Raw genomic sequence first — 16883 nt, 5'->3', positions numbered from 1 at the left:
ACTTGGTGAGGTTATTGAACCATCACTTCAACTAGTGTGTAGCAGGGCACAGGAAGTTGTTCCTGTGGCGCCTACACCAATTGAAGTGGAAAACTGATGATGGTGATCATGAAGCTTCGGATCAAGTTACTACCAAACCTCGTAGTCTGACAAGGAAACGTACTGCTCTAGAGTAGTACGGTAATCCTGTCTTGGATGTCATGTTGCTGGACAATAATGAACCTACGAGCTATGTAGAAGCGATGGTGGGCCTGGATTCCGACGAATGGCCAAAGGTCATAAAATTCGAGAGAGGATCCATGTGTGAAAACAAAGTGTAGACTTTGAAAGAACTATTTGATGGTCGTAAGGCTGTTGGGTACAGATTGATTTTTAAAAGGAAGACAGACGATGGTGGTAAGTGTCACCATTAAGAAAGCTCGACTTGTTGCAAAGATGTTTCTAACAAGTTCAAAGAGTTGACTATGATGAGACTTTATCACTCGTAGCGATGCTAAGAGTTTGTTGGAATTATGTTAGCAGTTGCTGCATTATTTATGAAATCTTGCAGATAGGATGTCAAAACATTGTTTCCTCGACGGTTTCCTTGAGTAAAGGTTGTATGTGATACAACCAGAAGGATTTTTTCGATTCTGAAGGATGTTAACAAGTATACAAGCTCCATCGATCCTTCTATTGACTCGAGCAAGCATCTCCGAGTTGGAATATACGCTTTGATGAGATGATCAAAGTTTTTGGTTTTATACAAAGTTTATGAGAAACTTGTATTTCCAAAGAAGTGAGTGGGAGCACTACATAATTTATTATTAGTATATGTGATTGACATATTTTTGATCGGAAATGATGTAGAATTTTTGGAAAGCATATAGGGTTGTTTGAAAAGTGTTTTTCAAAGGAAGACCTGGATGAGCTACTTGAACCTTGAACATCAAAGATCTATGGAGATAGATCAAGACGCTTGATAAAACTTTCAAATGCATGCCTTGACAAGTTTTTGAAGGAGTTCAAAATGGATCAGTTAAAGAAGGAGTTCTTGACTGTAATGTAAGGTGTAATTTTGAGTAAGACTCAAAATCCCGACCACGTTAGAAGAAAGAGAAAGGACGAAGGTCATCCCCTACGCATTAGCCGTAGGATCTATAGTATGCTATGTTGTGTACCGCACCTCATGTGTGCCTTGCCATGAATCTGTCAAGGGGTACAAGAGTGATCCAAGAATGGATCACTGGACAATGGTCAAAGTTATCCTTAGTAACTAGTGGACTAAGCAATTTTTCTCGATTATGGAGGTGATAAAAGAGTTTGTTGTAAAGGGTTACGTCGATGCAAGCTTTGACACTAATCCGGATGACTCTGAGTAGAAAACCGGATTCATATAGTGGAGCAGTCATTTGGAATAGTTCCAAATGGCATGTGGTAGCAGCATCTATAGGATGACATAGAGATTTGCAAAGCACACACGGATCTGAAAGGTTCAGACTTGTTTACTAAAATCTCTCTCACAAGCAAGACATGATCGAACCCCAGAACTGTATGGGTGTTAGATTCATTGCAATCACATAGTGATGTGAACTAGATTATTGACTCTAGTGCAAGTGGGAGACTGTTGGAAATATGCCCTAGAGGCAATAATAAATTGGTTATTATTATATTTCCTTGTTCATGATAATTGTTTATTATCCATGCTAGAATTGTATTGATTGGAAACTCAAATACATGTGTGGATATATAGACAACACACTGTCCCTAGTGAGCCTCTAGTTGACTAGCTCATTGATCAAAGATGGTCAAGATTTCCTGGCCATAGACAAGTGTTCTCACTTGATAATGGGATCACATCATTAGGAGAATGATGTTATGGACAAGACCCAAATTATTAACGTAGCATATGATCGTGTCAGTTTATTGCTACTGTTTTCTGCATGTTAATGTATCTGTTCCTATGACCATGAGATCATGCAACTCCCGGACACCAGAGGAATACCTTGTGTGTATCAAATGTCGCAACGTAACTGGGTGACTATAAAGGTGCTCTACAGGTATCTCCGAAGGTGTCTGTTGGGTTGGCGTGAATCAAGACTGGGATTTGTCACTCCGTGTGACGGAGAGGTATCTCGAGGCCCACTCGGTAATACAACATCACAATAAGCCTTGCAAGCAATGTGACTAAAGAGTTAGTCACGGGATCTTGTATTACGGTACGAGTAAAGAGACTTGCCGGTAATGAGATTGAACTAGGTATAGAGATACCAACGATCGAATCTCGGGCAAGTAATATACCGAATGACAAAGGGAACATCATACGGGATTTACTGAATCCTTGAAATAGTGGTTCAACCGATAAAGATCTTCGTAGAATATGTAGGAGGCAATATGGGCATCCAGGTCTCGCTATTGGTTATTGAGCGGAGAGTGTCTCAGATCATGTATGCATAGTTCTCGAACCCGCATGGTGTGCACACTTAAGGTTCAGTGACATTTTGATATTATTGAGTTAGTATGTTGGTGACCAAAAGGCATTCAGAGTCCCGGATGAGGTCCTGGACTTCACTTAGGAGCTCCAAAATGGTAAGGAGGTAAAGATTGATATATATGAAAGTTGCATTTGGCTTCCGGAAAGTTTTCGGGCATTACCAGTAAAGTACCGGGAGTGACGAATGGGTTCCGGGGTTTTACCTGGAGGGGCCACCCACACGGGAGAGGACCTAATAGGCCCAAAGGTGGTGCACTAGCCCTTAGTGGGCTGGTGCGGCCATACCAATAAGCCTATTCCGGCCAAGTGTAAAAGAAAAGGAAAAGGAGAAGAAATAGGGGAGGAGGAAACCAACTAGGAAGGGAGTCCTCCACCAAACCAAATTGGAGGAGGACTCTCCTCCCTTGTTGGCTCGGTCGAACCTCTCCTTGGAGGACGGGCCAAGGCAGACTCCCCTCCCCTTTCTCCTATATATACTAGAGGTTTTAGAGGTGAGGGATAAACCTAATTGCCACGTGCTTCCTCTACTTCATCTAGATCTGTTTCTCCTCTAGTCTAATTCGGCAGTGCTTAGGCGAAGCCCTGTTGGATTAGTTCACCACCACCACACCGCCGTGCTGAAGAACTCATCTTCCTCTCCGCCACTCTTGCTGGATGAAGAAGGCGGGGATCGTCATCGAGCTGTACGTGTGCTGAACGCGGAGGTGTCGTCCGTTTGACACTAGATCGGGATGGATCGTGATAGGATCGCAATGAGATCACGGGACGGGCTGCGATTTGGATCGCGAAGATGTTCCACTACATCAACCACATTATATACGCTTCCTCTTAGCGATCTACAAGGGCATGTAGATTCAATCTCTCCTCTCGTAGATGATCATCACCATGGATAGGCATTGCGTGTGCGTAGGATTTTTTTGTTGCCCATGCAACGTTCCCCAACAAGGCGATGATGTGTCGACCGGTTAGTACCGACCGAAGCATGGTTGTTAGGACGATGTCGGTGTCAAAACTGACCGACCCTGAGTAGGGGGTCTGAACTATAGATCTTGGGTCGATGGGTAACAAGAGACGAAGGAGGCGGTGTCTTACCCAGGTTTGGGCCCTCTTAATGGAGGTAAAACCCTACGTCCTGCTCTTGTTGGTATTAATGGAGTAGTACAGAGTATAGAGTTGATCTACTTCGAGATCGGATGTTGTGGTCTAAACCCTAATTGTAACAAGCAAAATGTGTCCTACGAACTATGGCCCCTAGTTTATATAGATACCAGGGCTGCCATGGTTACACAAAGTCGGTTACAATAGGGAAGGAATATGTCAATCACTACGTCTCCTTGGATAGCACGCCAAGTCTTCGGAAGAGTCCATCTTGATTCTGATACTTCTAATGATGGTCGAACAGGACCGGGAGTTCGGTCCACGAGAATAGACAGACGACCCGAGGACCCCTTAGCCCCGGACTCCCTCAGACGGCACGACACTCGTCAACAGGGCATCGCGAGATGCATCACACTGCTCCTCTTCGTGGGAATAGTCCAAGAGGGCACCACCTTTGGTGGCGAATTGTGTGATCTTTGCAGCGACTAGGAGAACTACGAGCCAGCTATGACCGATGAAGAAAGGATGAAGAACCTTGAAGCCTGAGCTCCCTACCTAGTGTGCCATATGTCGGCGATGAGGCTACAATATCGAGGAAGCTAACATCCTATTTTTTTCAACCAGAGGCTACAACAGTTCCAAAGTAACCCCAAACCAAAGAAACACATATTACCCAGATTCACGCCACCGCAGAGGTGTAATCCCCTACTCCTCATTGATAACACACAAGTGCAGGAGATCACAATAGTCTTCACAGATAGTATTTCACACTAGTTTATTGATTCAACACAAGGGGAGCCAAATAATATTTGTTGGTATTAGCAATTGACTTGTCAATTCAACCACACCTGTTATATCTCTGTATAGCATAACCTTTAGTAGCACAACAAAATAGTAGTAGTAACGGTAATGGTAACAGCAACAACTTTGTAGTGATGTAAGAGTAGTAGCAGCAGCAATAGTGACTTAGCAAGATCAATGTATGAAAAGCGTAGGCATTTGGATCGGTGATGATAAGCATATTGATTGGATGATATTCATCATGTAACAGTTACATACTAGAGCGACACAGAACTAGCTCCAATTCATCAATGTAATGTAGGCATGTCTTTCGTATATAGTCATACATGCTTATGATGAGAACTTGGATGACATTTTTTGTCCTACCCACCCGTGGTAGTGGGGTCCATAAGAAAAGTAAGGGATAATAAGGCCTCCTTTTAGTAGAGAACTAGACCAAAGTATTAACATATAGTGAATACATGAACACCTCAAACTATGACAATGATTGAAAATAATCAGAATTATTGTCACCTTGGGGTATGCAGATAATGGCAGGCAATAGGTGCATACAACTTGAAAGAATAGATCCAAAACACTCTTATATTCATGAAAACATAATAGGTTCAGATTTGAAATCACGGGATTCAGGCCCTAGTGACAAGCATCAAGCATAGCAAAGTCATAACAACACCAGTCTCAGAACATAGTGGATATTAGGGATCAAGCCCTATCAAAATAACTCGATTACATGCCAAATCTCATCCAATCACGTCATCGTACATCAAGCCAACAAAGGAATTACTCACTCTCGGTGGTGACCATCATGATGGTGTTGATGGAGAAGGGTTAGTGATGATGATGGTGACGAATCCCCCTCTCTGGAGCCCCAAACAGACTCCGGATCAGCCCTCCTGAGGAAGAACATGAGGTGGAGACGGCTTTGTCTCATAGAATGCGATGAAAACTTATCTAATACATTTTTCTCCATAAATAGGAATCTGTGGGACTGGAATTAGGGTCCGCGGAGCCATGAGGTGGTCCCAAGCCATGAGGGCACGCCTAGGGGGGTTGGCGCGTGATACGTCCCAAACGAATCTGTAATTTATGCTTGCTCCATGCAAGTTTTTGGGTGATATTGCTATGTGTTTTGTACACTTTCATACCTTTTTCAACATATTTGGACTAACCTACTAACTCAGTGCACCCAGTGCCAGTTTCTGTCTGCTGATGTCTGTGAATTACAGGTTTATACCCATATTTACGGTGCCCGAAAAATTCCACAAAAAATATATAAAATATCAACGTTCCAGAAGACTCCAGATGGCCGAAGGAGGGCCACAGGGGGGCCACCAGGCCTCCAGGCGCCTTGGTGGCACGACCTGCCCCCTGGCCACGCGAGGAGGCCGCCGGGGTGGGGCCCACCCCCTCTGGTGCCCTACCTTGGCCCCTATTTTTACCCCCGTGGAGGAAACCTTGATTCCGGAACCCTTTTCTCCAGAAGCAATTCCGATCTCCGCCGCCATCGCCAACAAGTTTCGGGGGACCAGAATTCCCGTGCCGGGATGGGGAAGTGCCCCCGGATTCATATCCATCGATGTTGCTTCCTCCCTCCATGAAGTGGGAGTAGTTCCTCCTCGGGGCTGAGGTCTTCTACACTAGCTATGTGGTTAACTCTCTCTCCCATTATGTGATCTTGATTGTGATCATAGGCTATGTTAATCTAGGGTGATCCCATGATGTTTCCCCTTCTTCTATGTATTGGATTGATGTACTCACTTGATCTTATCTAGTATAATACCCGAGACCATGGTGATAGCGGTCTATTGGACATGGATTAGAAGAATATTTTCATGAGTGATTTCCTGTTTTGTGAGTTGATTGAAGATTGAGAGTCTCTTGGTGGTTGTCTTTGACTATCCTTGAGATATGTTGTGGTGATTGTGGTACTCTCTTTGGATGGCCGCGGTGACATTGGGAAATCCATAGATGAGAACTACGAACTCTGAGGTGTGCTTTTGTAGTCCTACATAATTCTCGTCCTCTCTTGATCACAAAGGAGTGACCTCCGAGTACGTCTCCATTGCATGTTTTAGTGGAAATATCATGTGATTAGACTATGTTAATGTTGTTGGGAGTTGCCACTAGTGAAAGTATGAAGCCTAGGCCTGATTTCTCACCATTGTTACACCGTTTATGCTCACTTTTGTCACTTGCTACCTTGCTGTTATTTTTATTACAGATTTATATTACCTTTCTTTGCCACACCTATCATCCATATTTTACCATCTCTTCGTTGAACTAGTGCACCTATACAATTTACCATTGTATTAGGTGTGTTGGGGACACAAGATACTTCTTGTTTCTTAATTGCAGGGTTGCTTGAGAGAGACCATCTTCAACCTCTACTTCCCTGAGTTCGATAAACCTTTGGTCATCCACTTGAGGGAAATTGCTGCTCTCCTACAAACCTCTGCGCTTGGAGGCCCAACATAGTCTACAAGAATAGAAGCGTGCGTAGACATCAAGCTATTTCTGGCGCCGTTGCCGGGGAAGTGAGTGCTTGAAGGTATATCTTTAGATCTTGCAATTAAATCTTTTTGTTTCTTGTTTTTATTTCACTAGTTATGTTTAATGGTAAACAACAAAAATATGGGAGAGCTTTATGAACTTTATCTTGAACTAGGACATGAAGTGTTTGAGGAGAAAATTAAAAAACCTATGGAACTTTATTATTTGTATAACAATTATGATGATGGCAATGTTATTAGTATGCTTTCTTTTAATATCAATATTGCTAATGACATGGAAAGCTCTAAGATTGGGAATGACGGGTTTGATGAACATGATAGTTTTAGTCCCCCGACTTCGGAGAAGAAAATTTGCTTTGATGATACCATGCTTCCTAAATATGATGATTACCATGATGATAATGATTGCTTTACTCTCTCTATTCCTAATAAGAAAGATTTTGCTTATAAGAAGACTAATGATACTTTTATGCTTTTGGATCATGGAAATAATGCCTTATGTGATAGTTATATTGTTGAATTCATCCATGATGCAATTGAAATTTATAATGAGAGGGGGAGACATGGTTCTAAATATCTAAAAAATAAGAAGTTTCCCCTCTTTATGTCGAAGATTTTGAAGCTGCACTTGTTTTGCCTTCCTATGCTTATTGCTTTGTGCTTCAATGAATTATTCTATTGCAATATTCCTATGCATAGGAAGCATGTTATACTTAAATATATTTGGTATTTGCTTCTTGATGCTATCTTTTTTTCTACAACTCTTATTCCTACGAGAGCATCATTAAAATCTTAAGCCTATCTTTATGGCTATAAAGAAAGAGCTCTAGGGAGACAACCCTTGTTATCTTTACTTTGAATTTTTACTTTCAGTTTTAGTGGTCTTGATGTGTGTTACTACTGTAGCAACATCATTATATCTTTATTTTTGAGCTTTATGCCAAATTTTAGCCTCCGATTGCAAGAAAGTTCAAAAGTTGTGACATGCTGTCTAGAAACAGATTATGTCTGCTTGACGGAAACATTCACCAAAAATCACCAGATTATCTTTTTGACCTGAATTGTTTTGACAATATGCTCTGTACAATTGTCTTTCTGGCGTCTGTTCTGAGTTTTTTGATTTGAGTTGCAGAAGTGCCCTGAAAAATTATTTACTACGTGCTGGTTTGTTTTTCATAGATTCTGCCACGTTTTGCGTTTTCATCGTTTTGCAAATCTTAAGCTTGCTTTTTCTTTGCAAAAACTTTTTGGAAATCTTGAGAAACAGTAGCTATTCATGAAAATCTTTATTTCCAGTGGAGAAAAATTATTTTATTATGTGTACTAACCACTCTAATCAGCTTATGATGAGTTTCGTATGAAGGGAGTTTTCAAGTATGCGATGGAAGATGATGAAAGAAGATCCAGGAGTGTCAAACGCTCAAGCTTGGGGATGCCCCCATGCACCCCAAGAAATATTCAAGGAGACTCCGGGATATAAGCTTGGGGATGCCCCCGTGCACCCCCTTCTCCATCAACAATCATCAGTTCGTCCTTCTCCATGCTATATTTTTATCACTTCATATGTTATGTGCTATGCTTGGAGCGTCCCGCTCTTTACCTTTTAGTTTGTTTTAGTATTGCTTGCTGTTCATAACAAGTTGGACCCTAGCCTTCTTTGTTTGGGAGAGAAACACACTCCACTCCACCCAAGAACACAACATTGGTTTTCATGCTTATCTTTTTTGTGTGTTCTTTATCTTTTCATAGGTGTTGTCTGATACGTCTCAAACGTATCTATAATTTTTGATGGTTTCACGCTGTTATCTTGTCAACTTTGGATGTTTTGTTTACCTTTTATATCTTTTTTGGGACTAACTTATTAACTCAGTGCCAAGTGCCACTTCCTGTTTTTTCTGTGTTTCTGACTCTTTTCAGATCTGATTTTGGAACGGAGTCCAAATGGAATAAAATCTCCGAAATAAATTTTTCCATAACGGAAGAAGATCAGGAGGCTTGAGGGCCAAGCAAGTGGGCTCACAGGGGGCCCACAAGCCCTGTTGCCGCAACCAGGGGGAGGTCGCGACAACCAAGCTTGTGGCCCCCTGGCGCTCCCCTGCCCTAGGTCTTTGGCCTATAAATTCCCTAAAAATCTAGAAAAAATGAGGGCATCCACGAAAACACTTTTCCGCCGCCGCAAGCTTCCGTTTCGGCGAGATCTCATCTGGAGACCCTTCCCAGTGCCCTGTTGGAGGGGACTTTGGAGTTGGAGGGCTTCTTCATGAACATCATCGCCCCTCCAATGACTCGTGAGTAGTTCACTTCAGACCTACGGGTCCGTAGTTAGTAGCTAGATGGCTTCTTCTCTCTCTTGGATCTTCAATACAAAGTCCTCCATGATCTTCATGGAGATCTATCCGATGTAATCCTGTTTGGCGGTGTATTTGTCGAGATCCAATGAATTGTGGATTTGTGATCAGATTATCTATGATATATATTTGAGTCTTTGCTGATTTCTTATATGCATGATTTGATATCCTTGTAAGTCTCTCCGAGTCTTGGGTTTTGTTTGGCCAACTAGATCTATGATTCTTGCAATGGGAGAAGTGCTTGGTTTTGGGTACATACCGTGTGGTGACCTTTCCCAGTGATAGAAGGGGCAGCAAGGTACACATCGTGTTGTTGCCATCAACGATAACAAGATGGGATTTTATCGTAGATATGAGATTGTCCATCTACATCATGTCATCTTGCTTAAGGCGTTACTCTGTTCTCATGAACTTAATACACTAGATGCATGCTGGATAGCGGTCGACGTGTGGAGTAATAGTAGTAGATGCATAAAGTATCGGTCTACTTGTTTTGGACGTGATGCCTATAGATATAATCATTGCCATAGATAACGTTACGACTTTGCGCGGTTCTATCAATTGCTCGACAGTAATTCGTTCACCCACCGTCTACTTGCTTTCATGAGAGAAGCCACTAGTGAACACTACGACCCCCGGGTCTATTCACACCTATCGTTTCCACTTTTGCTTTTACTTTGCTTTTTTTCTTCGTTGCTTTCAGTTCTCACTTGGCAAACATTCTATAAGGGATTGACAACCCCTTCATAGCGTTGGGTGCAAGCTCTTTGTGTTTGTGCAGGTACTTGTGATAATCCTTCACTGGATCGATACCTTGGTTCTCAAAACTGAGGGAAATACTTACCGTCGCTGTGCTACATCACCCTTTCTGCTCCGAGGGAACACCAAGGCAAGGCTCCAAGGCCACGGGGGAATCCTTTGCATATTTTCCAAGGAAGTCCCTAAAGGCGTAGCCGTAGCAGAAGGATTCCTGGTGCCGTTGCTTAGGAGTATCAAGACAAGAATAGTCTCCCGTCAGCACGCTTGTTTCTGGCGCCGTTGGAAGGTCTTTTGTTGCAGTAGCAGAAGTATTTCTGGCGCCATTGCCGGGGAAGGAGAGATCTAACCAAGTAGGTCTCACAAACTCATCTCTTGCATTTACTTTTTTTGCCAGTTGCCTCTCGTTTTCCTCTCCCCCACTTCACATTTGCCGTTTTCATTTGCCTTTCTCCTTTGCCCTTTTCTTTTGCCTTTTTGCCGTTTTCCTTTGCCGGTTTTCTTGCTTGCTTGTGTGCTTGTTTGTTTGTTGAAGTCATCATGGCTGAAAACACCAAACTTTGCGACTTCTCGAGTACCAATAATAATGATTTTATTAGTACTCCGATTGCTCCCGCCACTAGTGCGGAATCGTATGAAATCAACGCAGCTTTGCTGAATCTTGTTATGAAAGAGCAATTCTCTGGCCTTCTTAGTGAAGATGCCGCATCCCATCTCAATACCTTCATTGAGATTTTCGGTATGCAAAAGAAAAGAGATGTGGATAATGACGTGATTAAGTTGAAGCTTTTTCCTTTCTCGTTGCGAGATCGTGCAAAAACTTGGTTTTCTTCTTTGCCTGAAAATAGTATCGATTCTTGGGATAAGTGCAAAGATGCTTACATATCCAAGTATTTTTCCGCCGGCTAAGATTATCTCCTTACGTAACGATATCATGAATTTCAAGCAACTTGATCATGAACACGTTGCACAATCTTGGGAGAGGATGAAGTTAATGATTAGAAATTGTCCCGCTCATGGCTTGAGTTTGTGGATGATTATACAAATCTTTTACATTGGCTTGAATTTTGCCTCTCGCAATATCTTGGACTCCGACTCAGGTGGAACGTTCATGGAAATCACGTTAGGAGACGCTACAAAACTCCTAGACAATATCATGCCCAACTACTCTCAGTGGCACACTGAAAGGTCACCTGCTAGCAAAAAGGTACACGCTATAGAAGAAATTAACTCGCTTAGTGCTAAGATGGACGAGTTGATGAATTTTGTTGCTAGTAGAAATGCTCCTTTATATCCTAATGACATGCCACTATCTTCCTTGATTGAGAGTAGCAACGCTAGTTTGGACGTTAATTTTGTTGGTAGGAACAATTTTGGCAACAACAATGCTTTTAGAGGAAACTATGTTCCTAGGCCTTTTCCTAGTAACTCCTCTAACAATTATGGCAATTCCTACAACAACACTTATGGAAATCACAACAAATTACCCTCTGATTTAGAGAGTAATATCAAAGAGTTCATCAACTCTCAAAAGATTTTCAATGCGTCCATAGAGGAAAAGCTACTCAAAATTGACGATTTGGCTAAGAGCGTTGATAGGATGTCTTGTGATATTGATGATTTGAAAGTTAGATGTGCTCCTCCCAAGGTCAACTTGGATGAAACTTTGAAAGCTACGCGTGTCTCCATGAATGAGAGCAAAGAAAGAACCGCCCAAATTCGCGCTAGGCATGAATGGTTTAAAAGGGTGCGTTCTAGTGATGCAAATCACGAAGATCTTAAAGTGCTTGGTGTGAATCCTCTTGAATCTTTGTTTTCGCGTGTCAAACCTATTGATGAAGGGGCTGGATATGAATCCACTTTGGTTGAAAAACGCCCCAATGATTCGGAGTCCACCTATCTTGATGATAAAGGTGTGGAGAGTTGAGTAGAAGAAATCAAAATTTTGGGTAGTAATGAAACTCCCACTTTGGATTTCAAGGAATTCAATTATGATAGTTGCTCCTTGTTTGAATGCATTTCTTTGATGCAATCCATTGCAAACTCTCCACATGCTTATAGCCAAAGCAAAGCCTTTACCGCGCATATCGTAGATGCTATGATGAAATCTCTTGAAGAGAAGCTCGAACTAGAAGTCTCTATACCTAGAAAACTTCATGATGAGTGGGAACCTACTATCAAAGTCAAGATAAAAAACTATGAGTGCAATGCTTTGTGTGATTTGGGTGCTAGTGTTTCCGCGATTCCAAAGTCTTTATGTGATATTCTTGGTTTTCATGAGATTGAAGAGTGTTCTCTTAATTTGCATCTTGCGGATTCTACTGTCAAGAAACCCATGGGAAGGATCGATGCTGTTTTTATTGTTGCAAATAAGAACTATGTACCCGTGGATTTCATTGTACTTGACATAGATTGCAATCCTTCATGTCCCATTATTCTTGGTAGACCTTTCCTAAGGACTATTGATTGCTATTATCGATATGAAGGAAGGGAATATGAGATTTCAATTTCCCCTAAAGAAGGGCATGGAGCATTTTCCTAGAAAGAAAATAAGATTGCCTTATGAATCTATGACGAGGGCTACTTATGGTTTGAGCACCAAGGATGACTATACGTGATTCCATCACCTTATGCCTAGCTAAGGGCGTTAAACAATAGCGCTTGTTGGGAGGCGAACCAACTTATCTATCCTTTTTCTTTCTGTTTTGTGTTTTCCACATTTCCATAATTCTGTTATGACTGTGTTTTTTGTGTTTCTTTTTGCGTTTGTGCCAAACAAAACCGTTATGATTAGTCTTGGGGATGATCGTTTGGTCATGCTGGAAAAGACAAAAACTTTCTTCTCACGAAAAGAATTTTCATTTTTTTTCTGTAAGAGATTTTGAGTTGATTATTTTTGCTGCTGATTTCTACGCAGATTCTTCAGACTGTCGTAAGTTTTCAGAGTTTTTAAAGTACGAGAAGTATACGAAGTATACATATTGCTACAGACTGGTCTGCTGTTAACAGATTCTGTTTTTGTTGTGTTGGTTGCTTATTTTGATGAAACTATGGATAGTATCGGGGGCTATTAGCCATGGAAGATTGAAAATACAGTAACCCAACATCAACATAAGTAGAATTTAAGTTTGCTATAGTATCTAAGGAAGTGGTGGTTTGCTTTCTTATACTAATGTTATCACGAGTTTCTGTTTAAGTTTCGTGTTGTGAAGTTTTCAAGTTTTGGGTGAAGTTCTTATGGACAAAAAGATAAAGAGTGGAAAGAGCTCAAGCTTGGGGATGCCCAAGGCACCCCAAGATGATTCAAGGATGCCGTAAAATCCTAAGCTTGGGGATGCCCCGGGAAGGCATCCCCTCTTTCGTCTTCAATCCATCGATAACGTTACTTGGGGCTATATTTTTATTCACCAGATGTTATGTGTTTTGCTTGGAGCGTCTTGTATCGTAGGAGTCTTTTATTTTTGTTGTGTCACAATCATCCTTGCTGCACACCTAGAGAGAGAGACATGCACTCACTGTGATTTTGTCGAGCTTCACTTATATCCTTTGGTAGACAATTCAGCTCACATGTGCTTCACTTATATCTTTTGAGCTAGTTGCTTTTGCTCTATGTACTTCACTTATATCTTTTAGAGCACGGAGGTGCGTGGCTTGGTAGTTGATCTATGCTATGAAAGTAGTCTCAAAAGGGGTAGTTATCCAAAGGGATACGAAAATTTCCACCTTCATGTGCATTGAATAGTTAGAGAAGTTTGATTCATCTCAACTAGTTTTGAGTTGTGGTTATGGTAATATTGAAGTTATATTAGTAAGGTGTTGTGGATCTAGAAATACTTGTGTTGAAGTTAGTGATTCCCGTAGCATCTACGTACGGTGAACCGCTATGTGATGAAGTCTGAGCATGATTAGTCTATTGATTGTCATCCTTTGTGTGGCGGTTGGGATTGCGCAATGGTTTATACCTACCAACCCTTCCCCTAGGAGTATGCGTTGAATACTTTGTTTCGATTACTACTAAAACTTTTGCAACAAGTATATGAGTTCTTCATGACTAATGTTGAGTCCATGGTTTAGATGCACTTTCACCTTCCACCATCACTATCTTCTTTAGTGCCGTGCAACTTTCGCCGGTGCACAAAACCCACCGTTAGCCTCCCTCAAAACAACCACCATACCTACCTACTATGGCTTTTTCAAAGTCATTCCGAGATATATTGCCATGCAACTACCACCATGACATGTGCCACCACGTCTACATTGCCATTGCATGATCGTAAGATAGCTAGCATGATGTTTCCATTAATGTCCATGCCATGCTAGATCATTGTCACGGTACACTATCGAAGGCATTCCATATAGAGTCATCGTTGCTCTAAGTTTTGAGTTGTAAGTGTGATGATCATCATTGATGGAGCATTGTCCCATGTGAGGAAATAAAAGAGGCCAAAGATGCCCACCAAAAAAGAGAGACCAAAGAGCCCATCCAAAAAATGAGAGAAAAAGAGAGAAGGGACAATGCTACCACCTATCCACACTTGTGCATATTAAGCACCATGATCTTCATGATTGAGAGTCTCTTGTTTTGTCACCACCATATAGCTAGTGGGAAATTTTCATTATATAACTTGGCTTGTATATTCCAATGATAGGCTTCCTCAAATTTGCCTTAGGTCTTCTGTAACATCCCAAATTTTGGAATGTTAAAAAAATTATTAGATTGATTGTTTGTTTGTTTGAGTGATTGAAACTTGAGTGAAATTTGAAACTTTTCAAAAACTTTTGAATGAGAGGGAATAAAATGAATTTCCCCTTTTTCCGGTGAATTCAAATTCATCCATTTAAAATCAATGAGAGGAGATAGCATGACTTCTTCAACTATAAAGAATTTGAATGAAGGTGGCATTTGAATTTCTTTTGATTTTTGTTTTGCAATTCTATTTTTTTCTCCACTCAAGAAATGCGAGGAATAAATTCTTGCCAAGCAAGAAAGAGAGGAGGAACATGACCCTCCAAAAACCAGGGGCATTCATTGAAATATTTTGAGCCAAGAAAAAACGAAAATTTAATTTGAGAAAATAATTGCAAAAAGAAATAATGCTTTAAGGGATTTTCTGGAAAAACATTTTTTAAGTTTTTATTTTGGCCGTGGAAAAATGCCTATCATTTAGATTTTATTTTTCTGATAATTTTAGTATATAGAAACTATTTATTCGGAATTATTTCGTTTCCTTTTTAATCGTTTACTTTCCGGTTTTTGAAAATAGGAAAGAAATCTCATTTATTTGGAAACTTTGCTCTGGCCCATTAAGACCTTTCCAAAAGTTGGCCCGACAACTTCTTCTCCTTCCTCACGTAACCTTGCTAGGACCTTCCATCCATGGCCATGGTGACATAGAGAATAATTTCCCTTCCCGATCTCCCTCGTCGTTCCATCCCGGCACCTCCCGAGGCCCCTATAAGAACCCCCACACCCATCTCTATCCATTTTCCCCAAGAACCATACCTCTCCTCGCCTCTAGCCGCAGCCCCCGCCTCGCCGGAGTTCATCTTCAACACGAACTCGTCGGAGGTCCTGCTGCCTCCTCCCGTCGCCCCACGCCCCGCCGGCACCACCAACCTTCGGCCGGAGCCCTCCTCCCCCGCCTGGACCCCTCTGCTGCCTCGGCCGGCCACCGGAGCCACCTTCCCGTCGTCTTCTCCAACTCCGGCGACTAACTCCGGTGAGATTCACGAAACCCCGTATTGCAGTTTTTTCAGAAAATTGCAATCTTAGAAAATTCAGATCTGTTAGTGTATAACTCCGAATTAGGTGATTCTTTTTGCGTTGGATCTCAAATTTTATGTAGTTTCTGTAGATATATAATTTATCTATGTTTGGATTTATAAAATTTGAATTAGATCAGATTTGATTTAAAGCTTGTTTTGCTTATACCGGGAGTTTAAAAATAGCTTTTAAATTAACTCTTTTTGCTACTTTTTACTATTGATGATATATTTCAGTAGTTTAAGTTTCAATTTTTTTGAAATATTTTACTTGGGGTTTTTACCAAAACAGATTCTGTTTTGGTTCTTTTAGGATTATGGCTATTTCTTTTTCTATAATTGTTTTTAAATTAATTTATTTTATATTTCATAAAGTTTATGTTTAGTTTCTATTAGTTAAACAGTAGGTTCTCAACAAGTTTTTATTTTTATTTTATTTGTTATCGTGAAATCAATTCTAGTTCTCTAATAACTTGCAATTGATTTCTCTACTGTTTCAACTCCCATTTGAAAATACTTTCAAAATAGTTTTATGTAAAATACTTTATTTTATCTTGGTTAAATTTATACCTTAGTTCTCTGTTATTTAATGTTTTATTTTCAGTTAGAACAAAAAAAAAACTATTTAGTGTTTGATGTAGTAGAAGACTCCTAGTTTTAGTTGAAGTTTCTTTCGGATTCTTATTCGCTCTCTCTTTTGTTTTGATTGCTAGAATGATTGCTAGTATTAGTGCTTACGTGAATGATATGGTTGTTATATAGATTTCATCACAGAGTGACGAGTAGTCTATCAAGTTATTCCTCGAGAACGAAAATTCTTCTTCGTCAACATCACCACGCAAGTCACTTTGATCATACTATCACCTATGTTTTTCTATGCATGGTAGTTCCACCTTCCTATACCCAATTGCATGCTGAGTAGGTACTTGGCAATTTTGGTTACATATTGTAGTATCATGTGGTAGGCACCCAACAACCCCGTTATTTGGCCCGGGACGACAAATTTCATATTGCTATGCTTGAGTAGACGCGATTCTGGTTGAGAGTTTATCACGAGTGATGCGAGAATAATTTAATAACCAAGACCGGTTAAGTCAAGACTTTTCAAGACCTCGTGATGCAATGCAACTCTGG

Source organism: Hordeum vulgare, chromosome 2H, assembly GCF_904849725.1.
Source record: "Hordeum vulgare subsp. vulgare chromosome 2H, MorexV3_pseudomolecules_assembly, whole genome shotgun sequence".
Lineage (NCBI taxonomy): Eukaryota > Viridiplantae > Streptophyta > Magnoliopsida > Poales > Poaceae > Hordeum > Hordeum vulgare.
Note: the sequence above shows the minus strand (reverse complement) of the source record.